The sequence below is a fragment of the Mobula hypostoma genome, chromosome 17 (assembly GCF_963921235.1).
Source record: "Mobula hypostoma chromosome 17, sMobHyp1.1, whole genome shotgun sequence".
Classification (NCBI taxonomy): domain Eukaryota; kingdom Metazoa; phylum Chordata; class Chondrichthyes; order Myliobatiformes; family Myliobatidae; genus Mobula; species Mobula hypostoma.
In genome coordinates, this window is record NC_086113.1 from 52855509 (window position 1) to 52873746 (window position 18238).

Genomic DNA, 18238 nt, shown 5'->3' on the forward strand with positions numbered 1-18238 from the left:
GCATTAAATAGATTGTAAAAGTTTCAATAGAAGTATAAAAAAGAGCAGAGAAATTAAACAAATATTTTGGAAATAGTGGAGAGCAACAAGAAGTGGTAGGAACAAAATAGTGGAAATCAGCAGTAGTTTAATAGGGGTAAAAGTCAAGTCAATAATTTGCTTTAAGACTTTGAAATGTAGACAGCAGATATACTCATAGTCATTTTCCAAAATGGCAGATTCCAGAACAGTTGAAAGATTAGGAGGTACCAAATTTAGCTTCACTATATAGACCCTAAGATATAGGAACGGAATTAGGCCATTTGGCCCAGAGTCTGCTTCCCCATTTCATCATGGTTGATCCAATTTTCCTCTCAGCCCCAATCTCCTGTCTTCTCCCCATATCCCTTCATGCCCTGACTAATCAACCTCTGCCTTAAATATATATAAAGACAGCCTCCACAGCTGCCAGTGGCAAAGAATTCCACAGATTCACCACTCTCTGGCTAAAGAAATTCCTTCTCATCTCTATTCTAAAAAGACGCTTCTCTATTGAAGCTGTGTCGTCTGGTCTTAGACTCTCTCACCATAGGAAACATCCTCTCCACATCCACTCAGTTTGAAAGGTTTCAATTAGGTCACACCTCATTCTTCTGAAATCTAGTGGATACAAGCCCAGAGTTATCAAACTCTCTTCACTGACAAGCCATTCAATCCTGGAATCATTTTCATGAACTTCCTTTGAATCCTCTCCAGTTTCAGCACATTCTTTTGAAGGGTAGGGGCCCCAAACCTGCTCATACTACTCCAAGTGAGGCCTCACCAGTGCTTTATAAAGTTTCAACATTACATCCTTGCTTTTATATTCTAGTCCTCTTGAAATGAATGTTAACACTGCATTTGCTTTCCTCACAAGGACTCATCCTGCATAACAACTTCCAAGTCTCTTTGCACCTCAGCTTTAAGCATTTTCTCTCCATTTAGAAAATAGTCAATCCTTTAATTTTTTTCTACCAAAGTGCATGACCATACACTTGCCAACATAGTATTCATACACTTGCCAACACAGTATTCCATCTGCCATTTCTTTGCCCATTCTCCTAATCTGTCTGAGTCCTTATGTAGCCTCTTTACGACCTCAAAATTACCTGCCCCTCCATCTATCTTATCTGCAAACTTTTCAACAAGGCCTTCAATTCCATCACCTAAATCACTGACATATAACATAAAAAGAATTGGTCCCAACAGATCCCTGTGGATCACCACTCGTCACCGGCATTCCCACTCTTTGCCTCCTGCCAATCAGCTATTCATGCTAGAATCTTTCCTGTAATAGCATGGGCTCGTAGCTTGTTAAGCAGCATAATGTATAGCACCTTATCAAAGGATCCTGAAAATCCAAGTATACAACATCAACATTCTCCTTTCCCTCTCCCGCTTGTTATTTCTTCAAAGAATTCCAACAGATTTGTCAGGCAAGATTTTCCCCTGAGGAAACCATACTGACTACGACCTATTTTATTATGTGCCTCCAAGTACCCCAAGACCTCACCCTTAGTAATCGACTCTAACATCTTCCCAGCCACTGAGGTCAGATTAACTGGCCTAAATAATACTATTCTTTTGCACATCTGGTCAGATGCTAATTGTATTTCATTGGCTTTGTATCTGTACTCGGCACAATGACAATAAAGTTGAATCTAATCTAATCTATAATTTCCTTTCTTCTGTCTCTCCCTTCTTGAAGAGTTGAGGGACATTTGCAATTTTCCAGACTTACGGAACCATTCCAGAATCCAGTGATTCTTGAAAGATCACTATTAATACCTCCACAATCTTCAACCACCCCTTTCAGAACGCAGGGGTGTACACCATCTGAACCAGGTGACTCATCTCCCTTCAAACCTTTGTTTCCCCAGAACCTTCTCCCTAGTAATGGTAACTTTACCCACTTCATGACCCCTGACACCTGAAACTTCCATCATACTTCTAGTGTCTTCCAGAGCGAAGACTGATGCAAAATACTTATTCAGTTAATCTGCCATTTCATTTACCTCCATTACTACCTCTCCAGCATAGTTTTCCAGCAGTCCAATATCCACTTTTGCCTCTCCTTTACACTTTATGTATCTGAAGAAACTTTGGTTATTCTCTTTAATATCACTGATCATCTTACTTTCATATTCCATCTTTGCCTTCTTAATTACTTATGACTTTTTTAGTTGCCTTCTGTTGGCTTTTAAAAGCTTCCTAATCCTCTAACTTCCCACTAATTTTTGCTCAATTATGTGCCCTCTCTTTGGCTTTTATATTGGCTTTGACTTCTTATTAGCCACGGCTGTGTCACCTTTCCTTTAGAATACTTCTACCTCTGATATGTATCCTATGCCTTCTGAATTACTTCCAGAAATTCCAGTCATTGCTGCTCTGCCATCATCCCTGCCAGTGTTCTTTTCCAATCAACTCTGGCCAAATTCTCTCTCATGTCTGTAATTCCCTTTACTCCACTGTAATACTAATACATCTGACTTTAGCTTCTCCTTCTCAAATTTCAGGATGAGTTCAATCATATTATGATCACTTTCCCCTAAGGGTTCTTTTACCTTAGGCTATCCAATCAATTCTGGTTCATTGCACAACACCTGATCCAGAACAGTTGATCCCCTAGTGGGCTCAACCACGAGCTGTTCTAAAAAGCCATCTCTAGGTACTCTAGAAATTCCTTCCTAATCGTGTCCAAAAATATTAAATATCAAATATTAATTGCCCAGTAATAGAATCTTAAATTCGGCAATGCTAAACCACCATCTTTCTTGAACTTCTGTAGATACTTTTTTAACTTAACCTGGGATTTTTATTCTGCCATATATACGAGGAAATTTTAGAATCAATAGCATCAAAAAAAAGATTTAGGAATAAAAACTGGTACCGCTTGAAATAGATATAAAAATTTAGGTAGAATAATCATTTTAATAGCATTGATTCGGCCAATCAGTGAGAGAGACAATGGGGACCATTTAGTAAGCAATTGTTTAACCTGACTAATTAACAGTAAAAAATTGAGCTTAAATCAGTCCTTATGCCTCTTAGCAATTTTAACCCTCAAATAAGTACAATAGTCAGTAATCAATCTAAGTGGCGAACATCTATAAATGGGACTGCATATTTAATGGAAAAAGTTCACTCTAAGATTCAATTTGTAACCACATACTAAACTGAGCAAGCAGAGATAATACTGCCAGAATGGATTTCTCAGGGTTAGAAATATATAATTGTAAAACCTCTGCATATAGTGATAATTTATGAATCTCATTCCCACAAGTAATACCAAACATATTAGGTGAGTCACGAATAGCAATAGCTAACTGTTCCAGGGCAATATTCGATATTTAATATTTTGGACACAAGACTGGGACATAATTCCAAGCCCACATTGGGCAAACCTTGAAGGTTACTCTGCACAAGGGTTTTCATTGGTTTCTATTTTCGGAACTTCATTTCCCTTTGTGTTTTCTAAATCGAATAAACAATTGGTTAATTGAATAATTAAACACACATTACGAATATGGTTCCAATTTCGTAAATCTTTCGGTTTGAACAAATTTATATTATCAAGCCCTATTATATCTAATGTTTTTCCAACCCTCTGTTATGGATCAAGCCTTTTTGATATGGAAAATGAAGAGTATAACATGTTTCCGTGATTTATTTTTGAATAACTGTTTCATGTCTCTTGAACAGTTGTCTAATAAATATAACTTGCCCAGATCCCTTTTTTTTTTAGATATTTACAAATAAGAAACTTTTTAAATACCACGCTGCCTACCTTTCCGATTCCATATTCAACTGATATCACGGGAAAAAATTTAGCTTTAAATCCTTATCAGAAGGGATTAATAGCAACTATTTATGATATAATTATGAAAATACAGCCATGTATATCTGATAAAATTAAAAATGAATCGGAAAGGGAACTTCAACTTCACTTACCTATAGAGAAATGGGAGAAAATTTTTCAATTAGTTAGCTCTTCCTCTATTTGTGCTAAACATACGTTGATACAATTTAAGGTAGTACATAGGGCCCACATGTCTAAAGATAAACTAGCTCATCCTTACTCCCATATAAATCCTATTTGTGACAGATATCAATCTGAGGTGGCTTCTTTGACTCATATGTTCTGGTCCTGCCCTCTCTTGGAAAAATTTTGGAAAGATATTTTTCATATTATTTCAACAGTTTTGCATTTTGATTTACAACCCCATCCTATTATGGCAATTTTTGGTTTGCCAATGACGGAACATAGATTTTTATCCTCTTCAGCTCGTCGGATGATTGTATTTGTTACATTAACAGCCAGAAGATCCATTTTATTGTATTGGAAAGAGACCAATCCCCCTACTACATTTCAATGGTTTTCCCAAACTATATCATGTTTAAATTTAGAAAAAATAGAAGTGTCATTTTTGATCCTTTGGTTAAATTTGAAGAGACTTGGAAGCCATTTATTCAACATTTTCATATGATGTAATTTGACCTTTTCCGGATCCTTTTTATTAACTTAGAATATACGAATAGAGGAGCAGAGTTGACAACATTACTGAATGTATTCGATCTAATATATTGGTTCAGCCTTGTTTTGTTCTGTTTGGTTTGTTTTTGGGTCCAGTAATTTACTTCTTTTTTCTTAGTTTTTTTGTTTTTTGGGGTTTTTCTTTGTGATATCCTTTTTATTTCTTTTTTCTTCATGATTAATTATATCAAGAGTTTGGAAGTCTATTACACGTACACTATTTGTAGTTTCTCTTGTATAGGTTTATTACCAATAACGCAATTTCAATCTCTTTGTATCACTACTGTTACTATGCTTATGAACTTGAAAACTAATAATAAGATTTTTTAAAAAAAAGAAATTCCTTCCTCCTACAATCCAGCACCAATCTGACTTTCCCAACCTACCTGCACATTGAACTCCCCCCACAACTTTTGTAACATTGCCCTTTTGGCATGCATTCTCCATCTCCCGTTGTAATTTATAGGCTACATCCTTACTACTGTTTGGGGGTCTGTGTGCAATTCCCATCAGGGTCTTTTTACCCTTGCAGTTTCTTAGCTCTATCCACAATGATTCAACACCTTCTGACCCTATATCACCTCTTTCTAATGACTTGATTTCATTTTTTTTTTAAAAACCAGAGTAACGCTGCCCTACTGTCTATCCTTTTGATACAATGTATTCTTGTGTATTCTTTCACTCATGATTCAGTGATGCCTAAATCATACCTGCCGATCTGCAGCTGTGCTACAAACTCATTTACCTTATTCTGTATACAGTGCACATTCAGGTACAACTTCAGTCCTGTATTCACTGTTTTTGATTTCATCCAACTTTTATGGGTGCAACTTATCCAGCTGACCTATCAACAGCCCTCCCTACACATTGCTTCAGTTTGTAAATCAGCTACCTCATCTTCCTACGATACTTCTTGCTTTAAAATATATGCAGTTCAGGACACTGGTCCCACCATGCTCTCAACCTTCTGATTCCTAACTTTGAGGTCTTACCAACATCTACCTCTACACGAACTGTTCTTGCACTCCATTCCCATCCCCCTGCAACTCTGGTTTAAACCCCACCATGCAGCATTAACCTTCCCACTACGATATTAGTCCCCTTCTAGTTCAGGTGCAAACCAGCCCTTCTGTACAGGTCCCATCTTCCCTGGAAGAGAGCCCAATGACCCAAAAATCTTATGTCTTCCCTCCTACACCAATTCCTTAGACACGTATTAAACTATATAATATCTTCCTAGTTTCTAGCCTCATCAGCACATGGCACAGGTTGTAATCCTGAGATCACAACTCTGGAGGTTCTGCCCTTTAACTTTGTTAACTCCCTGAACTCCCCATGCAGAACCTCATCACTCATTCCACTCACGTCACTGGTACATACTTGGATCACGACTTCTGGCTGTTCATCCTCCCACTTAAGAATGCTGAGGACTCAATCAAAGATATGCCAGACCCTGGCACCTGAGAGGCAACATACCACCCGGGAATATTGCTCTCACCCACAGAACCTCCTGTCTGTTCCCCTAACTAATGAATCCCCTCTCATCACAGTGTCTCTTCTCCCCACTTCCCTTGAGTCACAAAGGCAGACTCAGTGCCAGAGACCTGACCACCATGACCCTCCTGTTAGGTTATCTACCTTGACAGTATCCAAAGTGATACACCTGTTGTTGATGGGTATGGCCACAGGGCTCCCTCACCCTTTCCCCTTCTTGACTGTCACCCACTTTCCTGTGCCTTGCACCTTGGGTGTAACTACCTCTCTATATGTCCTATCCATCGCCCCCCTTAGCCCCCCCCCCCAATGGTCTGGTGTTCAATCAGTTCCAGCTCCAACTTCTTAAGGTGGTTTGTTGAAGGTTGCAGCCGGATGCACTTTTCGCAGTCGGAATCGCGGGGACACTGGAGGTCTCCCTACCTTCCCACATCCCACAAGAGCATTTCATTACACTGCCTGGGATCTCTACTGTCCTAGCCGAGCAGATATCAAGAGGAGAAGGAAAAAAAAACTTTTCTTCCTTTGCTTTCTCTGATTGAAGCCTCGAGGAGCTAAAGCTTCAAGATCACCACTCTATGTCCACTCAGACAATGGCCACTGTGTTTGCCCCTGCCTTCCTTTAACTTGCTCTTACTAATTAGGGTAGTGGGTAGTGGCTCCATACATCAGTACTACAGGGCATGACAACTCTGCCTTACACGAGTCCCGGGCTCAGCTGGCTCCGGCTGACAGTACCTGGTATGGGTCCCTATCCAGGGTTATGGATCCCACTGCCTTGTGGGTATCTTCGGGAGAAGAGAAGACCAAGGAGTAAACCCTACACAAATCCGGAGTGGAGCCCCTAAGGCGGTTGGATGTCGTATCACGTCACCTCCCGGCAGCTCCTGCAGCCAAGCTGATGTCAAATGTACTGCTTCACATTCCTTTCGACCACATCCACAAGGCCAATAGGGGGATCTTGATGTCTGGGCAGCCCAGGTTCTCCATATTCATCGTCCAGGTCTGCGCCCCGGATACCGGGCGCATCCATTGTCTACTTAGACATATAGAGCCATTGACTAATCAATAACAAATGCTGAATGATCACTGGTCAAAGCTCTATTACGTTGCCGCAACCTGCTTCTGCCTTTTATCCTCGGGCAGTGGACCTGATTGAAGTCCCTTCCTCTCCAAACTTCTGATGTCCGGATTGGTCATTGGTCAAAGCTTAAATAGAAAGAAAGTAGGAACTACAGACAGACTAACCTGATATAGGAGAATATAGGGAGCTAGGAAGAGAGTTGAGAAAAAGGACCGCAAAGGTAGTAATCTCGGGATTACTGCCTGTGCCACACGACAGTGAGAGTAGGAATGCGATGACGTGGAGGATAAATGTGTGGCCGAGGGATTGGAGCAGGGGGCAGGGATTCAAGTTTTTGGATCATTGGGAACTCTTTTGGCGCAGGCGTGACCTGTACAAAAAGGACGGGTTACACTTGAATCCTAGGGGGACCAATATCCTGGCAGGGAGATTAGTGAGGGCTACTGAGGTGACTTTAAACTAGAATGGTTGGGGGGTGGGAATCAAATTAAAGAGGCTAGGCGTGAGGAGGTTAGTTCACAACAGGGGGATGGGAACCAGTGCAGAGAGACAGAGGGGTATAAAGTGAGGGTAGAAGCAAAAAGTACTAAGGAGAAAAGTAAAAGTGGCAGGCCGACAAATCCAGGGCAAGCATTAAAAAGGGCCACTTTTCAACATAATTGTATAAGGGCCAAGAGAGTTGTAAAAGAGCGCCTGAAGGCTTTGTGTGTCAATGCAAGGCGCATTCGTAATAAGGTGGATGAATTGAAAGTGCAGATTGTTATTAATGATTATGATATAGTTGGGATCACAGAGACATGGCTCCAGGGTGACCAGGGATGGGAGCTCAACGTTCAGGGATATTCAATATTCAGGAGGGATAGACATGAAGGAAGGGGAGGTGGGGTGGCGTTGCTGGTTAAAAAAGAGATTAACGCAATAGAAAGGAAGGACATAAGCCGGGAAGATGTGGAATCGATATGGGTAGAGCTGCGTAACACTAAGGGGCAGAAGACGCTGGTGGGAGTTGTGTACAGGCCACCTAACAGTAGTAGTGAGGTCGGAGATAGTATTAAACAGGAAATTAGAAATGTGTGCAATAAAGGAATAGCAGTTATAATGGGTGACTTCAATCTACATGTAGATTGGGTGAACCAAATTGGTAAAAGTGCTGAGGAAGAGGATTTCTTGGAATGTATGCGGGATGGTTTTTTGAACCAACATGTCGAGGAACCAACCAGAAAGCAGGCTATTCTGGACTGGGTTTTGAGCAATGAGGAAGGGTTAATTAGCAATCTTGTCGTGAGAGGCCCCTTGGGTAAGAGTGACCATAATATGGTGGAATTCTTCATTAAGATGGAGAGTGACATAGTTAATTCAGAAACAAAGGTTCTGAACTTAAAGAGGGGTAACTTTGAAGGTATGAGACGTGAATTAGCTAAGATAGACTGGCAAATGACACTTAAAGGATTGACGTTGGATATGCAATGGCAAGCATTTAAAGGTTGCATGGATGAACTACAACAATTGTTCATCTCAGTTTGGCAAAAGAATAAATCAAGGAAGGTAGTGCACCCGTGGCTGACAAGAGAAATTAGGGATAGTATCAATTCCAAAGAAGCAGCATACAAATTAGCCAGAGAAAATGGCTCACCTGAGGACTGGGAGAAATTCAGAGTTCAGCAGAGGAGGATAAAGGGCTTAATTAGGAAGGGGAAAAAAGATTATAAGAGAAAACTGGCAGGGAACATAAAAAATGACTGTAAAATCTTTTATAGATATGTAAAAAGGAAAAGACTGGTAAAGACAAATGTAGGTCCCCTACAGACAGAAACAGGTGAATTGATTATGGGGAGCAAGGACATGGCAGACCAATTGAATAATTACTTTGGTTCTGTCTTCACTAAGGAGGACATAAATAATTTTCCAGAAATAGTAGGGGACAGAGGGCCCAGTGAGATGGAGGAACTGAGCAAAATACCTGTTAGTAGGGAAGTGGTGTTAGGTAAATTGAAGGGATTGAAGGCAGATAAATCCCCAGGGCCAGATGGTCTGCATCCTAGAGTGCTTAAGGAAGTAGCCCAAGAAATAGTGGATGCATTAGTGATAATTTTTCAAAACTCGTTAGATTCTGGACTAGTTCCTGAGGATTGGAGGGTGGCTAATGTAACCCCACTTTTTAAAAAAGGAGGGAGAGAGAAACCAGGGAATTATAGACCGGTTAGCCTAACGTCGGTGGTGGGGAAACTGCTGGAGTCAGTTATCAAAGGTGTGATAACAGCACATTTGGAAAGCGGTGAAATCATCGGACAAAGTCAGCATGGATGTGTGAAAGGAAAATCATGTCTGACGAATCTCATAGAATTTTTTGAGGATGTAACTAGTAGAGTGGATAGGGGAGAACCAGTGGATGTGGTATATTTGGATTTTCACAAGGCTTTTGACAAGGTCCCACACAGGAGATTAGTGTGCAAACTTAAAGCACACGGTATTGGGGGTAAGGTATTGATGTGGATGGAGAATTGGTTAGCAGACAGGAAGCAAAGAGTGGGAATAAACGGGACCTTTTCAGAATGGCAGGTGGTGACTAGTGGGGTACCGCAAGGCTCAGTGCTGGGACCCCAGTTGTTTACAATATATATTAATGACTTGGATGAGGGAATTAAATGGAGCATCTCCAAGTTTGCGGATGACACGAAGCTGAGTGGCAGTGTTAGCTGTGAGGAGGATGCTAAGAGGATGCAGAGTGACTTGGATAGGTTGGGTGAGTGGGCAAATTCATGGCAGATGCAATTTAATGTGGATAAATGTGAAGTTATCCACTCTGGTGGCAAAAATAGGAAAACAGATTATTATCTGAATGGAAACAACAGGAATTCTGCAGATGCTGGAAATTCAAGCAACATACATCAAAGTTGCTGGTGAACGCAGCAGGCCAAGCAGCATCTATAGGAAGAGGCGCAGTCGACGTTTCAGGCCGAGACCCTTCGTCAGGACTAACTGAAGGAAGAGTGAGTAAGGGATTTGAAAGCTGGAGGGGGAGGGGGAGATGCAAAATGATAGGAGAAGACAGGAGGGGGAGGGATAGAGCCGAGAGCTGGACAGGTGATAGGCAAAAGGGGATACGAGAGGATCATGGGACAGGAGGTCCGGGAAGAAAGACGGGGGGGGGTGACCCAGAGGATGGGCAAGAGGTATATTCAGAGGGACAGAGGGAGAAAAAGGAGAGTGAGAGAAAGAATGTGTGCATAAAAATGAGTAACAGCTGGGGTATGAGGTATCTGAATGGTGGCCGATTAGGAAAAGGGGAGGTGCAACGAGACCTGGGTGTCATTATACACCAGTCATTGAAAGTGGGCATGCAGGGACAGCAGGCGGTGAAAAAGGCGAATGGTATGCTGGCATTTATAGCAAGAGGATTCGAGTACAGGAGCAGGGAGGTACTACTACAGTTGTACAAGGCCTTGGTGAGACCACACCTGGAGTATTGTGTGCAGTTTTGGTCCCCTAATCTGAGGAAAGACATCCTTGCCATGGAGGGAGTACAAAGAAGGTTCACCAGATTGATTCCTGGGATGGCAGGACTTTCATATGAAGAAAGACTGGATGAACTGGGCTTGTACTCGTTGGAATTTAGAAGATTGAGGGGGGATCTGATTGAAACGTATAAAATCCTAAAGGGATTGGACAGGCTAGATGCAGGAAGATTGTTCCCAATGTTGGGGAAGTCCAGAACGAGGGATCACAGTTTGAGGATAAAGGGGAAGCATTTTAGGACCGAGATTAGGAAAAACTTCTTCACACAGAGAGTGGTGAATCTGTGGAATTCTCTGCCACAGGAAACAGTTGAGGCCAGTTCATTGGCTATATTTAAGAGGGAATTAGATATGGCCCTTGTGGCTACAGGGATCAGGGGGTATGGAGGGAAGGCTGGGGCGGGGTTCTGAGTTGGATGATCAGCCATGATCATAATAAATGGCGGTGCAGGCTCGAAGGGCCGAATGGCCTACTCCTGCACCTATTTTCTATGTTTCTATGTTTCTATATCAAGAACTGGGAAATTATAGGAATCTATTTTTAAGGAAGTGGCCGCATTGCACTGAGAAGATAATAACAATAGAGATTTGGAATCAGAATCACAGAAAGGCACAATATGGAAACAGGCTCTTTGACCCAAGGACAATCCGATCATCAACTACATATTTAATCCCATTTTTGTATTCTTCTTGCAACTTAGTGACCAATCTGCAAGTCTTTAGGATGTACGAGAAAAATCAGGTGACCCAATGGAAACTCACCCAGTCACAGGGAGAAAGTGCAAGCACCATACAGACAGCACCCTTGGTCAGTCTTGAACCCAGGTTGATAAATGTATTACGAATTTATTTTCAGGCTGTATCCAGCAGAATAGATGTAGTGGACTTGTTTCATTTGAAGAGGTACAACCCAAAAATAGCTGCAAACAAAATGAGAGCACTAGGAATTGGTAGCACCAAATTGGTAGTACTTCTAAAAATTAGAAGTAGAACTTTTGATCCTCAATTCGATTAAGCTCTTTTGCCAAATATTATCATTTAATTTGAATTCATTTATATGGTTTCCTTCCAATTTTATTCTACATAGATGTGAATGGGCAGTGGATGATTTTTCTTATCTATACATAGATGATTGTAAGACGTATTGCTCTGGGAGTTGGTTCCTAATGGGTTTTTCTTTCTTTTTTCTTTTTTCTCTTGTAGTTAGTGTGTTTTTTTCTTTTAGTTAGTAGGGGTTCTCTTTTTTCCTTCTTTTCTTTATAAAAAATAATTTTTCTTCATTATCATATATTATTTTTTGATAAGTTTTTTCAGCTTTATTAACTGTACATATCAATTTGAAATCTTGTATCATTTTATAGCTGTAGAAGATTATGTATCAATAAAAAGATTTTAAAATGAAAAATGAAATGGAATTGGTAGTACCATTCTGGTGAGGTCCAAGGATTGGTTATCAGACAGAAAACACAGCTACCATTAATGGATCTTGAAAGACTGCAACCAGTAAGTCCAGAACGAGGGGTCACAGTTTGAGGATAGAGGGGAAGCCTTTTAGGACCGAGATTAGGAAAAACTTCTTCACACAGAGAGTGGTGAATCTGTGGAATTCTCTGCCACAGGAAACTGTTGAGGCCAGTTCATTGGCTATATTTAAGAGGGAGTTAGATATGGCCCTTGTGGCTACGGGGGTCAGGGGGTATGGAGGGAAGGCTGGGGCGGGGTTCTGAGTTGGATGATCAGCCATGATCATAATAAATGGTGGTGCAGGCTCAAAGGGCCGAATGGCCTACTCCTGCACCTATTTTCTATGTTTCTATGTTACAGTACATTGGTGACTGGGGTTCTAATGTTCACAATCTATATATCTATAAGGGGATGAAGTGTATTATATCTAAGTTTACCAATAATAAAGACCGAGTTCCAGTGTCGATTATGAGAAGGATGCAGAAACAGAAACTTCAGAGTGATAAAAGTATGTGAATGGGAAATTACGGAAGATGGAACAGAATTCTGGTTGACCCACTACACGAAGTGTGTGGAGGTTTATCAGGATGCTGCCTAGATAAGACAGATTTGATAAAGTGGGGTTATTTACTCTGGAACAGCAGAAAATGAAGGAAGACTTGATAGAAATTTATTAAAATTATGAGACACACAGGTCAGAATCAGTATCAGGCTTATCATTACTGGCATGTGTCGTGAAATTTGTTAACTTAGCAGCAGCACATACATAATATAGAAGGAAAAAAGTAAAAGTAAATCAATTACAGTATACAAGGGGTGATTGATAAGTTCGTGGCGTAAGGTAGGAGGAGTCAATTTTAGAAAACCTAGCACATTTATTTTTCAACATAGTCCCCTCCTACATTTACACACTTAGTCCAGCAGTTGTGAAGCATACGGATCCCTTCTTTGTAGAAGTCGGCGTCTTGGACCTCCAGAAAGTAGTCAACAGCAGGGGTGATTGATAAGTTCGTGGCCTAAGGTAGAAGGAGATGAGTTATTAACTTCAAACTTTCAGCATAATCACTCAGAGTTGAACTGCACGTGCATGTAAAGAGAGCAGTATAACTCATCTCCTTCTACCTTAGGCCACCAACTTATCATTCACCCCTGCTGTGGACCACTTTCTGGAGGTCCAAGACGCCGACTTCTACAAAGAAGGGATCCGTATACTCCACGACAGCTGGACTAAGTGTGTAAATGTAGGAGGAGACTATGCTGAAAAATAAATGTGCTAGGTTTTCTAAAACTGACTCTTTCTACCTTACACCATGAACTTATCAATCACCCCTCGCATGTATATTGAATAATTAAAAATTGTGTGAAAACAGAAATAATATATTAAAAAAGTGAGAGTGCTCATCAATTCAATGTCCATTTAGGAATCAGATGGCAGAAGAGAAGAAGCTGTTCCTGAATCGCTGAGTATGCGCCTTCGGGCTTCTGTACCTCCTACAATGAGAAAAGGGCATGCCTCGGGTGCTGGGGGTCCTTAATAACGGATGCTGTCTTTCTGAAACACCGCTCCTTGAAGATGCCCTGGGAAATTTATAAGCTGGTACCCAAGATGGAGCAGACTAAATTTATGACCCTCTGCAGCTTCTTTCGGCCCTGTGCAGTAAGTGGACCACCCCCCCCATACCAGACAATAATGCAGTCTCTCAGCAGGCTTTCCATGGTACACCTATAGTTTTCGAGTGTTTCTGTTGACATACCAAATCTCTTCAAACTCTTAATGAAGTACAGTCGCCGTCTTGCCTCCTTTATAGCTGCATTGATATGTTGGGACCAGGTTAGGTTCTTAGAGATCTTGACACCCAGGAACTTGAAACTGCTCACTGTCCCCACTTCTTACCCTTCCTGAAGTCCACAATCAGCTCTTTCGTATTACTGACGTTGAGTGCCAGGTTGTTGTTACGACACCATTCCACTAGTTGGCATATCTCACTCCTGTACACCCTCTTGTCACCACCTGAGATTCTGAAGGTTGGATCATCAGCAAATTTATAGATGGTATTTGAGCTACACCTAGCCACACAAACATGGATATAGAGAGAGTAGAGCAGTGGGCTAAGCACACACCCCTGAGGTGCACCAGTTTTGATTGTCAGCGAGGAGGAGATATTATCACCAATCCGCACAGACTGTGGTCTTCTGGTTAGGAAGTCGAGGATCCAATTGCAGAGGGAGGTACAGAGGCCAAGTTCTGTAACTTATCAATCAGGATTGTGAGAATGATAGTGTTAGAGTAGAATAGAATAGGTAGAGTAGAGTAGACAGTTGATTATCTTTTCCCATGATCAAAATGTCTAATACTGGAAGGTATGCATTTAAGGTGAGAAGGGGAAAATTCTTTTTAATTATACACAAAGTGGTGGATGCTTGGGCTAGGACTGATGGTGGAGGACAATATAACAGAGGCCTTTGAGAGGCACTTGTTCTTATTCATACACAGAGCTTGTGTTTATATGCAGAGAATGGAGGGATATGGACCATGTGCAGGCAGAAGGAAGGGGTGAGTGCATTATTAAATTATGCATCCCTATCTTAACTAGTACAACATAATGGGCTGAAGGGCCTATACCTGTGCTGTACTGTTCTAAGTTCTAACGTAGAAAAATGTGAGGTCATCCAGTTTTCCGGGGGAAAAAAATAGAGTGTATGTTTTAAATTACAGGAGTTAGTAATCAGAGAAACTTGGGTATCCTTGCATACGGAAGTTTACACGCAAGGTAACAGGCAATTAGAAAGCAAACGGAAGGCTGGATGTTATTGAAAGAGGGGTGAGCAAAAGAGTAAATATCACATTGCAACTATTTATAGCTTGCTTTATTACTTATATAGAGGGAGTCCACACCGCCATACACTTCTGCTGTAAGGTGATTTGATGCTTGAAGATGAGGGCCATCCTCTAACTCACTTGGCTCCTCACAACAGCTTGAACTCCAAGCACAGCAGCTGAGCCTCAACAACACTCCATGCCAGTACCAGAACTGCAGGGCAAAATGCCAGTGATCTAAAAACAAGTTTCTGCTGCATAGTCACAGTGCAGAAATGGACCCTTCAGCTCACCAGGAACACACCAACCACTTTGCCCATTTACATAACCTCTGAGCAGGGCCTCTCCCTGCAGCAGGTGACAACCAGGTGAGAGATGACATTACTCTGTGCTTTATGCTGCACAGTGATTAATCAGAACACCTAGATATTCTGGGAAAGCATAAGCACAAACACAGCAGCTGAGGTATAGTCTGCAAGAGAGGTATGCAAGGTTTGCAATGCATGTAGTACTGTAATGATGCACAACTTGAGTTACATACTCAAAGGCATTTAAAATGGCACAGTGCTGCTCTGCAGACAGCTCACAAGACTACTAGATATACATCTTCTGAACTGTTATCACCGCAAGCTGCATCTTGTAATTTCCCCTTAAGAAACACACTTTTAAACCGCCTAAATGCACCAGTGATTTTACTATCTTCTGAAGGACACGGCGAACTTGATTCCCAGGTAGTGGCCGGATGACTGCCATAGAAATCAAGGACAGCAGGACAGAAAACAAGCCAGGCCGAAGAGATGGGGATCACGACCACTGCTAGCTAGCATTCTCCTAGCCAATGTACAGTCAATGGAGAAAAAGATAGAGGACCCAAGGGCATGCTTGCTGTATCGGAAGGAAATGAGGGATTGCTGCATTCTCTGTTTCACTGAGACGTGGCTCATCACCCTAGACTTCAGATATGGTGCTGCAGCCCAAGGGGCTCTCAATCCACCAGATCAACCACATGGCAGCAACAGGAAAGGGCACAGGCAGCGGCATATGCTTCATGATAGACTCACCCTGGGGCTCGGACATAGCAGTCTTGACTCTCGTTCTCCTGACCTGGAACATTTCAGAATCAGATGTAATATCACCAGCATACATCATGAAATGTGTTAACTTGGCGGCAGCAGTACAATGCAACACATGAAAACATAGGGGGAGAAAACGTGAATTACACAGGGTAGTGGGGATCCTTAATGACGGATGCTGTTTTTTTGTTTTGAGGCGCCACTCCTTGACGATGTCTTGGATTCTACGGTGGCTCGTACCCACAATAGAGCTGACTGAACTTACAACGCTCTGCAACCTACTTTGATCCTGTGCAGCAGCCTCACCCCCATACCAGACAGTGATGCAACCATTTAGAATGCTCTCCACAGTATATCCGTAGAGATTTGTGAGTGTTTTAGGTGACGTACCCAATCTCCTCAAACTCCTAATGAAATATAGCCACTGTATTGTCTTCTTTATAGTTGCATCGATATGTTGGGACCAGGTTAGGTCCTCAGATATTAACACCCAGGAATTTGAAATTTCCACTCTTTCCATTTCTGTTCCCTCAATGATGATTAAGTGCCAACCACTATTTACCAAGGGAGTTCCCCGCCACAATCCTGACTACAGTTTACATACAGCCAAAGGCAGATGTCAAGCTAGCACTTGACGCACTGAATGCCGTGATTAACAAAGAAGAAACTGCCAACCCTGATGCCTTTCACTTCCTTGCCGGAGACTTCAATTAGGCCAGCTTGAAAAAAATCTCTGCCCTATTACTACCAGCACATCACCTTCAGCCATTTTGGAAAATCTGATCCTCTGCCAGTCCTCCCTCCTCCCTGCATATAGGCAGAAACTAGAGCAAGACACCAGAGGACAACTTGGAGATGGTCACAGGAGCGGCTATGGGAGTTAGTGGACCGGACCATGTTCAAAGCCTCAGAGGACCAAAATGAATACCCCAATTGTCATGAACTTTAAAGACACTGGAGGACGATTGTGTCCCCACAAAAATCATTCAGAGTCTTCACCAACCAGAAGCTCTAAATGAACCAACAGATTCGCAATCTGAGGCTCAGATCAGTGGTGTTTAGTACTGGCAATCCAGGAAATCACAAGGAAATCCAGGTATAGTGTCTGGAAAGCCATCTCACATGCAAAGTGGCAATTCTGAACTAAACTTGAATCACAGAAGCAGCATGCACAAAATGCTGGAGGAACTCAGCAGGACCATCCATGGAAAACAACGGAGAAGAGTCTCAGCCCAAAACGTTGACTGCTTGCTCTTTTCCATAGGTGCTGCCTGGCCTGCTGAGTTCCTCCAGCATTTTGTGTGTGTTGCTCGGATTTCCAGCATCTGCAGATTTTGTGTTTGAATCACAGAAGAATGTTCGAAAGCAGTGGCACAGCTTGAATGCTATCATCTCCTACAAAGCAAAATCAAGCAACATAAATTTGAGCAAGGTTTCACTCCCAGATGAGCTCAATTCTTTCATGCTTGCTTTGACCAACAGAACATAGAGGCAACTTCATGAACCCCCAAAGCCACTGATGACCACGATTTCGGTCTCCTTCAGGAGGGTGAATCCATGGAAAACATTTGGCTCAAGATAGCAGACCTGTGATAATTAACTAGCTGGAGTGGTTATGGACATCTTCAACTTCTTGCTTCAGTTGTATGAAACCTGCCTGGACCTCCTGCTTCAAGCAGGTTTCAGTCAAACCAGTGTCCTGGAAGAAATCGGTGACCTGCTTCAATGACCATCGCCCAGTGGCACTTACATCCACTGTGATGAAGTGCTTTGCGAGGTTGGTCATGAAATACATTAACTCTTACCCAAGGAGTGACATGGATCTGCTGCAACTTGCCCACCGTCACAAGTAACTGCAGATACCTTCTCCCTGGCCCTTCACTTGGCTCTGGAACATCTGGAAGATGAAGACCCATACATCTGGATGCTCCTCACCAACTACAGCTCAGCATTCAACACTATCCTCCCCTCAAAAGTAAGCACAAAGCTCCAAGACCTCAGCCTCGATACCCCTTTATGCAACTGGATGCTCCATTTTCTCACTGGCAGACCCCAGGCAGTACGGATTGGCAACAAACCCTTCACAATCACCGTCAGCACAGGTGCACCACAAGGCTGTGTGCTTATCTCCCTGCTCTACTCACTTTATACCTATGACTGCTCCGATGCCATTTATACAGTAACATGCAAACGTTTGGGCACCCTGGTCAAAATTTCTGATACTGTGAATAGTTAAGT

At 42.1% G+C, this 18238-nt stretch overlaps 1 protein-coding gene and 1 long non-coding RNA gene across 4 annotated transcripts in view; one reads left to right on the forward strand and one right to left on the reverse strand.

Annotated features, from left to right (window-relative positions):
• The window catches only part of LOC134358030 (adenylyl cyclase-associated protein 2-like), a 199508-nt gene that overhangs the window by 159921 nt on the left and 21349 nt on the right, over positions 1 to 18238 (reverse strand). The window contains exon 1 of one of the 2 annotated variants that reach the window (XM_063069903.1): positions 11408 to 11425. The exons of the other annotated variant lie outside the window; for it this stretch is intronic. The gene's annotated coding sequence lies outside the window, so the exon portion shown is untranslated. Of the gene's footprint in view, positions 1 to 11407; positions 11426 to 18238 lie in introns of those variants that run through there. 2 annotated transcript variants of the gene reach the window in all.
• The window catches only part of LOC134358032 (uncharacterized), a 152512-nt gene that overhangs the window by 73113 nt on the left and 61161 nt on the right, over positions 1 to 18238 (forward strand). For both annotated transcript variants that reach the window (XR_010020778.1, XR_010020779.1), the window contains exon 3: positions 13531 to 13766. This is a non-coding gene — a long non-coding RNA (uncharacterized LOC134358032). The remainder of the gene's footprint in view (positions 1 to 13530; positions 13767 to 18238) is intronic.